Source organism: Cynocephalus volans, chromosome 3 (assembly GCF_027409185.1).
Source record: "Cynocephalus volans isolate mCynVol1 chromosome 3, mCynVol1.pri, whole genome shotgun sequence".
Taxonomy (NCBI): Eukaryota; Metazoa; Chordata; class Mammalia; order Dermoptera; family Cynocephalidae; genus Cynocephalus; species Cynocephalus volans.
The window spans coordinates 22,099,532-22,109,949 of NC_084462.1; the positions used below are offsets into that span (position 1 = coordinate 22,099,532).

General features: G+C 42.9%; 1 pseudogene; it reads right to left on the minus strand.

The window, feature by feature from the left end:
• Window positions 1-848: 848 nt before the first annotated feature.
• Window positions 849-8,868, minus strand: LOC134372478 (translationally-controlled tumor protein-like; annotated as a pseudogene).
• Between the last annotated feature and the right edge of the window lie 1,550 nt (window positions 8,869-10,418).

Genomic DNA, 10,418 nt, shown 5'->3' on the forward strand with positions numbered 1-10,418 from the left:
TGTTCTTTATAAGTTACCCAGTTTCAGGTATTTCTGTTATAAGCAACAGAAACAGACTAATACAGAGAATTGATACCAGGGAGTGGAGTGTTGCTACACAGATACTTGAAAATGTGGAAAAGGCTTTAGAACTGGGTAATGGGCAAAGGTTGAAGGAGTTTGGAGGACTTAGAAGAAGACAAAAAGATGAGGAAAATTTGGAACATTTTAGAGATTGGTTAAATGGTTGTGACAAGAATGCTGATAGAAATGTGGACAGTAAAGGCCATGCTGATGATTAGGGTCTTAGATAGTAATGAGGAACTTATTGGGAATTGGACAAAAGATCACCCTTGCTACACCATAGCAAGTAACTTGGCTGCATTGTGTCTATGCCCTAGAACTTTCTGGAAGGTGAACCAGAATGTTTAGTGGAAGAAATTTATAAGTACAAAGCATAAAGACAGCTGCATGTCTACTTGTAACCATTTAAGTTTGTAATGATGAAATCAGAGCTGGAGATGTTGAAAAGTCTCTCACTACCAAATGATAATTGAGCTGAATGTAGAAATGTTATCTTTTATATTTTTCACACCTTTATCTTTCTGTGCTGCATTCTGCATGACTTTTTTCAGAATCAGCCTCCAAATTACTCTTTCCTTTTTTTTTAGTTTAAATACATTTTATTTTTAGACCACCTACATGTCATGTTTTTTCCTTAAAAACATGCCTCCAAATAAATATGGTCAAGATAAGTGAAATCCTCAAGATGATATCAGTCCCATTTGTCTTAAGTCCTGGTGTTGTATGGATACAACAACAGCTAGTTATGATGACAGGTGATAGATCTAAAGTAATTGCCAAATTTGTTAACCATTTTCCATTTCTAAACCATCCTTAAAGAAAGTCATATATGGGGTCACACCATCCTCATGGTCCTGGAGAGCAAACATGACATCTGGATTCACCTTTGTGGTGGTCTGCTAATGTCTGGCTACGGCAATTGTGGCGCTACAGCTAGGCTACGGCTAGGCTACAGCTAATGTCTGGAATCCTGTAGACGTCGCCAACCATAGAGCTCTTAATCCTGTTTGTGACGCCAATTGTCTAGCCACATGACAACGCTAGTTGTTGGGCTCTTTTACTTGTTGGTAATCTTGCACTGACTGGGCCAATTGTCAAGCTACGGCTGGGTCTAGAGCCCACAGACCCCTCAAGCCTGTTCACAGACTGGGTCCCAAACCTTTCATATGCCAGGCTGGGTCACCAGACCCCTTACCCGCAGGTCTATGAGCTAGGTAACTGGCCAAAAGGTCCTGAGAAGCCGTAGGCTGGAAAGCATGGCTGCGCTAGGCGGATGCCCGCCCAACTGCTTCACTAAAACATTCTCTCTCTCTCTCTCTCTCTCTCTCTCTCTCACACACACAAGAATAGCAACAAAACTGAAAAGACACATTGGTACACATGTGCACTAACTACACATATGCACACACACACACACACACACACACACACACACACACACACACACACACACACACACACACACACACACACAATTTGCTTACAATGGATGTGCTAAAACCACACCCAACCAGACCCAAGGCGAGGGCCCTGACCAAACTATTCTATTTTCCCAACAACGTTTTCACCAATCAAGAACTGTTAATTTTTGAAATTAGCCAAGGATGTGCTTGGTTTTTTCTGCAGCCTCTGTCATAAAAGGTTTTACTGTATCTGGTCCCTATTCTTCAAGTTTACCTCTTGCAGTCTTGGACTACTTCTCAATAGGCTTCTTTTGTGAAGCTGGTTTCCTGCAAGTGATGGCTCATGATAGTATCAACACCAGTGATTACTGTCCTTTGGGTACCTTCACCCTCAGAGCCCAGCAGAGGCATTTGCACTAATGAGCTAGTCATCAATGTTACTCTCTGACCTACTGACTACCAAACATTCTTGGTTCTTATTGAAAACCACGAAAGCATTGTTCTGGGAAAAAAAATGTATGATCCTTGATTTCCTGAAACAGCTTAATCCAACAAGAACTGATTGCTGCCTGAATGAAAATGGGGTCTTTTACAACCAAGTGGAAGCTGTTTCTAGTGGTGGGCTCTCAGGTAGCCACAGGTTGACTAGGGAACAGGGCAAACATTGAAGGATTTGGGGTTTCCAAACCGGAGGGATGTCCTGGACAGCCTGGAGGAAGGATGACCACCCAGGCACTCATTCCTTTTGATTGTTGAATAATATTCCATTGTGTGGATATACCACTTTTGTTTATCCACTCATCTATTGATGGACATTTGGGTTGTTTTCACTTTTGGCTATTATGAATAATACTGCTGTGAACACTTATGTATAAGTTTGTGAGTGGACTGATGTTTTCATTTCTCTTAGGTGTATACCTAGGGTGTATACCTAGGAGTAGATTTGCTGGTTCATATAGCCATTCTATATTTAACATTTTTAGGAACTGCCTAAACTTTCCCTCGTCTTCTATTTCTTGTAAGAGTTTAAAAAGAATTAGTATTTACTTTCTTTAAATATTTGATAGAATTCACCAGGGAAGCACTCTGGGCCTGAGCTTTGCTTTGTGGGAAGTTTTAAAATTAGTAATTCAATCTTTTTACTTGCAGGTCTCTCAATTTCTTTTTTGGAGTGTTATTTCTGTATGGCTTCTATTTCTTCATCTCTTCATCGTTTACAATATTATTTTATAGTCTCTACCAGATAGCTCTGTGTGTTTTTTTGTTTTCTTTTGTTTGATTTGGTCATTTTTATTCTCATTCAGCTGTGATTGTGTCTGCTGATTCTCTATCATGGTAGATCATTTCCTTATTTGTTTTGGTAATTTTTTTTTTTTTTTTGTGGTGGCTGACCTGTACAGGGATCCAAACCCTTGACTTTGATGTTACAACACCATGCTCTACCCAACTGAGCTAACTGGCTAGCCCTGTTTTGGTAATGTTTTTATTAGGAGGTCATCTTCAGTTGGGGACCCATTTTGTCTGTAAGAATCCTGTGTGGCCTGGCTGTAAAGTATTCCTCTGGAAAAGTTTTGCCTTTGTTTTTGCCAGGCACTCCAAAGAGCTCACCAGAGGATGACATAAAATTTAGATTCTGCACCTTCCTTGTGTGCAGGCTTGGTGAGTTTATTTCTCTTAGGACGTTGCGCTTTTCTACTCAAGATCCCAGTTAACTCAGTTTCCCTGTTCTCCCTCTACGCAAATAAATATTTTCTAGTGCACCTCTTACAGGCAGTCTTCTGAGGGTCCCACCCATGCAAATGAGTCTTAGTGTCTACTCTCTTATCTTGCACTGGCCATGAGTCCTTAAACAGGTGAAACACATAACCTTTGAGAAACATGAACATTTGGGCCCATTTCTAGTTCCAGTTCTCCGCCCCACCCCGTTTTCCCCCTTCCCACCCCATGGGCTCCTAGATTATCTGTTTGAGTGCTTGGCTTCCTTCCCTTTGTGTTTCTGGTATCTGGTATGTCTCTTTTTTTTCATGCAAACTCAGCTGTATATGGGCCGGCCCGTGGCTCACTCGGGAGAGTGCGGTGCTGATAACACCAAGGCCCTGGGTTCGGATCCCATATACGGATGGCCGGTTTGCTCACTGGCTGAGCGTGGTGCTGACAACACCAAGTCAAGGGTTAAGATCCCCTTACCGGTCATCTTTTTAAAAACAAACAAACAAACAAACAAAAAAAAACTCAGCTGTATATTAAAATGTTTTGTTACATTTTATCCATAATTTTAAATATTTGTCTCTGGAGGAATTCTGGGTTGTATGTTCTACCAGAAACCTGAAAGGGTCTTTGTAGTTTACATTTGAGCCAGTGTATGATGTGGTAAGTTCTGGAGGGGGAGGCCAGGGATCATGTTTCAGTTTGTTTCTATCAGCACATAGAATCTGGCAAGGCATTTTTCACTTCTTGGTTTCGGTTTTGTCATCTTTAAAATAGGGTAGTTGATCTTCAAGTTACTTTTAGTTCTAAAATTCTGATTTTTTAAAAACTGCCCACAGCTCTGATTCTGAAATGTTTTTCTCTAGGTACAGGTTGGCCTCCGTGAGGAAAGACTTTTGGCTTTGCCAAAAGCCAAGATAACCTGAACATTCTTTACTTTTCCAAGGGCAGAAAAGGAGAGACACTGGTCTCTTGTCCTGAAAACTCCTTACTGATTTGGCTTCATGGGGAAATGGCCTATATATGGAAGGTGATCTGCTTGGCCCATCTTTATTTGCCTTGTCTTGATTTTTCCCATGGGAAAGCATCAGCAGAGAAAGTTCCAGACTTTCCTAGGCAAATTTGTTTTGTATTTACCAAGCTGCAAATATTGACCGCTTCTGCAAATTTCCTCTTAGTAGGACTTAGATCTTTGCACGGTGTACCCAGTATTTTTCCTTGATAAACAAGTGCAGTAAATTCTGGAACAATTTTACCTTCAGTTGGGACTTTTTCCAAGAAGGAAGACTTGGGAAAAGATGCTCTGGAGTACTTTTATAGAAATCTATTGAGCCAAATAAATAACTCTGATTTCTTCCCTACTGCTGCTATCACTGCAGTGAAGCCAGAATGAAAATACCTGGATTGACAAGCAGTTCCCCAAAGTGAACAGCAGGGAATGTTAAGGAGGTAGAATGTAATGGAACATTCTTTTCCACAAGGATGATTTGTCTTTTAACACTTTAATTCTCTCTTTGAGGAGAGCAAAGGTCAGCGACATGGGATGCTTTTGATGATCTTTTTTGTCTGCACCACACCTTATTTCAGCGTTTGAGTTTGTGTTCATGTGCCAGGTGCCACCTTACCGCACCTGCCCCTTTAATATTGGACCCTGAATTTATGGCATATTTGTTTCCAGAACAGCTCAGAACTTCTGCAACCTTCTGCTCTGTCCATCATTGAGCCTCGACTCTGACTTTGAATTTCCGTGGATCTATGAGTGCAATAAACGATGAGAGAATGCAACCATTTCGCTAAAAGGGAATGTATGAGCCCCGCGGATCTTGAAATTCAGCATAAAACGAAAATTTCCATTAGGCAAATGCACACAATTATAAATAATTAAGCAAAACCTTGAGTAGTAATTTATGTGTTTCTTTAAAAATGTCCCCAACATATTGACCTTGACCGAGAAGTGCAAGAATCAATGGAAACTCTGCTGAGTAGGAAAGGCAGACTTTGCCAATTAAGCCCATTGTAACATCCCATCAGTATCTGATCACTATAAAAGTTTTAGCATGAGTTTGGCCATAATATCAGGAAGTACTGTGGACTCAGAAACAGGAGTCACAAATTCATGGCGGAAAGAGCTTTCCTATTTTAATACTCATTACTAAGAGGCACTCACCAATAAAAGAATGCATTCTATGCATTGTTTGTTATATTTAGAGAAATTTAAAATCTATAGTTGGTATAGCCTTGGTAAGGCAATAAGCAGGCATATAAGGGCAGATACATCATCCTTTTTTTGACTATAAGGGCTAGTGAGGTAAAAAATGTGATTTTCTGGTTTCCTTGCAGTTAGGAGTGGTAAAATAGACACATTCTGCTCAAAGAGACAAAGTAAACTGAGAAGGCTAGGAAGTGAAATAGTTGGGGTTCAGGCAGCCTTTTCCTTGGCCTCCTAAAAGCAGATGTGATGTTCATACAAGAAGTAGCTGCCATGTTGCAAGCCCAAAGCCACACGCAAGACCGAACATCCACAAGCTGAGATTGGCTGAGTGGAGAGAGCCTGAGACTCCCACAGCACCAGTGAGTTCTGAATTTTCTGCTCTCTGCAGCTGAAAGCATTCCTAAGTGACCCATATTGTTCTTAAAATTTGGAAGATGTCGTGCTCTTTTACCTGTCCGTAATCCTGCTGACTATGCCAATTGTCGAGCGAGGGCCAGGTCTCAGCTCACAGACCACTCAAGTCCATTCACAGAATGGGTCACAAACCCTTCACACGCCAGCTGGATCACCAGACCCCTCACACGCAGGTCTATGAGCTAGGTAACTGGCAAAAAGGTTCTTGGAAGCCGTAGGTTCGAGAGCATGGCTGTGCGTGGCAGACACCCGAGGCACTAGATGCCAGCCAAGTGGTGGCGCCATGCATGCATACTAACTCCACCCACACACAACTTACTTATGAAGAATGCACTGCAGCACCCCCGGCTGGACCTAAGGTGAGAGGGCCTGATTAAATTATTCTATTTTCCCAACAGAAGAGTTTAAGACGGTGTTGAATTCAACATATACAAATCCAATGAATCTTCAAACAAACATTCCAAAGGGCGAGAAAGTTCTTGAAACTTTTACTACATTTAAAAGTCCTTCATTTGGGGGATGACCATATTTGGGGGATAAAACAAAAGACCTGTGGACTGCCAAATTCAAGTATGGTAATGGAATCCACAGGGGGAGATGTTATTAAAATTGGGGCTCTCCTGAAAATCCCCTATTGTCTGTGAGTTTACATCCTTAGATCACTTTCCAAAGCTCTTTCATTTCACTTTAAATGAAGGACGTTATTTTACACCCACTTTTCCAAGAAATATATTTTGGAATCATTTTTCGGTGCTGGCTAATACGATCCTTTTAAAGATAAGTCATATGCTTTGCTTTTGAGTCACTCATGTTACTGCAAGACTTCCCACAAAACAACAATGATGATATCTTCAGAGGTTCTTGAATAGGAAGATATTCATGCATTATTATTAGCTAAAATGATGATACATCTCTGGACCTGTAATTGAGTTCATAATTCTTGGAAGATTTCTTTTATAGCAGCAGCTGTCTTCTGAATGCAAAAGGACATGAGATCTTGGCTGTTTACTCATGGCACAAAATGTCATTTAAAGCTTCTTTGGTTCTGAAACATTTGGATATTTGACACTAAACAGTCAAACTATTTGGGTGTCTGCCTCTCCCCCGACTCTGACTGAGCCAGCTGTTTGCTTTTTAAGTAGACTCCGGAGTCTAGAATCTAATGGATTCTTCCTCCATGTAGGTGTGGCAGCTGGGACAAAGGAGCAGCATTTGTGCCTTGCCATGTTTCCAGGCCAGTGTACCTCTGACATCAGTTGCAACAAAAACTCACTTACACAATCTGGAGTAGCCCTAGACTGCCAGGCCGGTTCCGATGGTGACTTGGTGACAGGGGACTCAAGTGGGGTAGGGTATACAAGGACAGTGTGCTCAACATAGTGAGAAAACAATAGGTCTGGTGAATGTAGTTTCTGTCTCAGTGATAATGGCCAGCCCCTGTGACTTGGAGCAAGTCACGTCTTGTCCCCAGGCGTCCTTGCCCTGGTCCATAGGAGTGGGGATGGGAAGTGCTCCAGATGACCCTGAGGGGGTGGTGAGAGGCCATGCTTTCTTTCCCTTAGGGCATTTCTCAAGAGACGTGGCCACAGGGCTGCCAGGTGTGCTTCCCCACCAGACTCCTCCAAGGAATGAGCAAGAGTGAGGGTGGAGGATCCAGGGCCCAGTGGAGGCTGCCTGAGTGGAGGCAGAGGGAAGGTCACGGGCTGCTGCTCCCTCCTTTCTCCTTGGAGGCTGCCTTTGATCTCTGCTGTCAACAGAGATTGCAGCTCCTGCAGAGATTTGCTGGTTTGCTCTTTCACCCTACCTCCAGGCTCCCAGCCTGGTTGGTCAAGTCATGTGTAATTTCCATGCCCTCACAGATTGTGCAACTACTGTGCAGACGCATTTCTAGTTTAGTGAATTTTTTTTTTATAGAGTGAAACTTCTGATTTATTTTTACTGGCCCATTTGTCACAACGGTAGAAAAGTATAGGAGCCATAGTGGTCCTCGTGACAAGGGGGGAAGAAAACTGCCCCTGGGCCACCATTTGGAGAAGGCTGCTTTGATGGAAGCCCTGGGACATGCTGCTGAAATTTGGGTCCACACTTGAGATTCGGTAACCTGATAGATTTTTTACATCCTGGCTCTGCCCACCTCTCTCATGAGATATCCGTCCCCCTCTCTGTCTTTTGAAATCATTGCTCCTGGGCTGATCCTTTTACCCCTGCTACCAGATAGTAAGCAAATTCTTTTGTTGCTGTGTGTTCTTGGCAAGACACTTCCCACATGGAGCATATTTTTTTTCTCATTTGCAAAACGGGAATGAGATACTGTGAACTTTGCCCTTGTGGCACTGACAAAATTTACAGCAAGGTGCTGAGTAAGGGTTGGGGGGTCTGAGACACCCCTCAATTGGCAATCTTTATGTCAGTAGCTACATCTCATCCTGTAGGGTTTCATTCCAGCTGCCTTCTCCAAGGACTGGGTCACTCCTGGAGCCACATTCTTTCCTATTAGGGTGGGTCAAGGCATGACTCACCTTGACCAGCAACTCACCCCTGAGTCATATCGATCAGGAAGCTCAGGAGGGATGTGACGTTGTCAGCAAATACAGCCAGTCATAGACACAGGGGCAGCTCTCTGTTTATCTTGGAGATAAACACCACCACCTGGCTGGGCCTTTGCAGGAAGGGTGAAGGACCCCAGGCCCATGGGTGTTAACTTTGTACCATGACGTGTCCATGAGGGGACCAGAGAACCTCAGGGTGGAAAATCCTCAGGGATCGTCCTGTAGCTCTGCTGCAGTAATTGTGAGGGGAAAGGTGTGTCCTTGACTACTGCAAGGACAGGAGGCCCAGCAGTAGCTGTTCCTATTGGCCAGCTTGCTACTCTGAGGTTGTGCCCTTATCTCTCCCCACACCCACCCCCCATTTGCTGTCTTTCAAAGTTCAACCAGAGAATCCCCTAACACTCTGCCTCCTGTCACCATGTATCTCAGCTGGAAGATGGTGGACCCCTGGAGGGTAGAGCCAACTCTTAGTTCAGGAAATCTTTCGACCCCTGCCCCCCAGCTCTGTGCCTACCTCCATCACTACACAGAGAACTTGTACTAAACTCCCCTGAGTAAACCAAGAGTCCCCACTGGGACTGGATTTTGCCATTTTCTTCAGGGTCATGTTATAAAGGGTCTTGGTTATACAACAAGGGAGGGTATGTGGTTTCCTTTTGGGCTGATGAAAATGTTTTGAACTAGTTAGAAGTGGTGGTTGCATTGTGAATGTACTAGATCCCACTGAATTGTATACTTTAAAATAGTTTATCTTAAATGAAATAAATTTTACTTCAATTTCAAAAAAATTAAAAAAACAAAAAAGCAAGGCAGAGATACACAGTGCTAGCAAGGGTCCCCTTCTGTGGGCAGTGCCAATAGGGAGCTTATCAGCTCTATGCAGAGACCAAGCCTGAGGTTCTGAGCCTTATAGGTACCAGGCTGACATAGGACATGAAGTGGGTCCTGGCCTAGCCCTGGCCTGAAGGGGGCAGTGACGTGACCACTCAAATGTCAGCACCCAGTGAGCAGAGCCAGGGAGCATCCCAGCTATTTGTCCCGGTGCCACTGCTGCTGCATCTAAGTTGATGCTACTGGACACCAGGGTCCGGCCTGGCCCAGCCCAGCCATCCTGGCTGGCGCAGGCTGGTGTCCCTTTGTCCCTCCAGGGCCAGGCTGCTGAGGCACAGGGTCAGTGGCATGCCATATAAGCCCTACTGGAGCCCAAGGCAGTTGGAGAGATTGAGCATACAGATCCTGTCTGTATTTAAAAATTTGATATTTTGCTCATCATGGGTTTTTTTGAGTTAACTTTGATTTTTTTAAATATTGCAAAAAAATAAAAATAAAAATGTTAGAAAAACGCTGTTCTATAAAACATATTGCATTAAGGTATTTTAAAACAAAAACTTATTTTCTCACAATTGTGGAAGCTAGAAGTCCAAAATCAAGGTGTCAGCAGGGCTGTGCTCCCTCTGAAGGTTCCAGGAAAGAATCCTTATGTGCTTCCTCCAACCCTGGAGGTTCCTGCAGTCTTTGGCACTCCTTGGCTTGCAGAAGCCTCTCTCCTTTCTCTGCTACTGTTTTCACATGGCTTTGTCTCCTCTGTATGTCCTCTCTTCATCTTATAAGGACACTAATCATTGGGTTTAGGATCTGTCCTTATCCAGTATGGCCTCATCTTAACCAATCACATTGTTGACCCTATTTCCAAATAAGGTTGCATTCTGAGGTTCCAAGTGGACCTGAATTTCCAGGTGACACTATTTAATCCACTATAGTGAGTTTCTTGTAGATAACATATAGTTTGGGCTTTAAAAAAATTTTTTTTTAAAATTCATTCTCAATCTCTGAATTTTAATGGTTGTATTCAGGCCATTCACACTTAAAATGTTTATTAATATAGTTGACTCACATCTGCCACATTTGTAGCTGTTTGCATTGTACTTGTTTTTTGTTTCCATATCCTCCCTCTCTTGTCTTTTCCAGTTTTAATGGAGCATTTTATATGATTAAATCTGCTCTAGTCTCTTAGCTTATCAATAATACTGCTTTTTACAATTTTTAACAGTTGCCCTAGAGTTTGCAGTA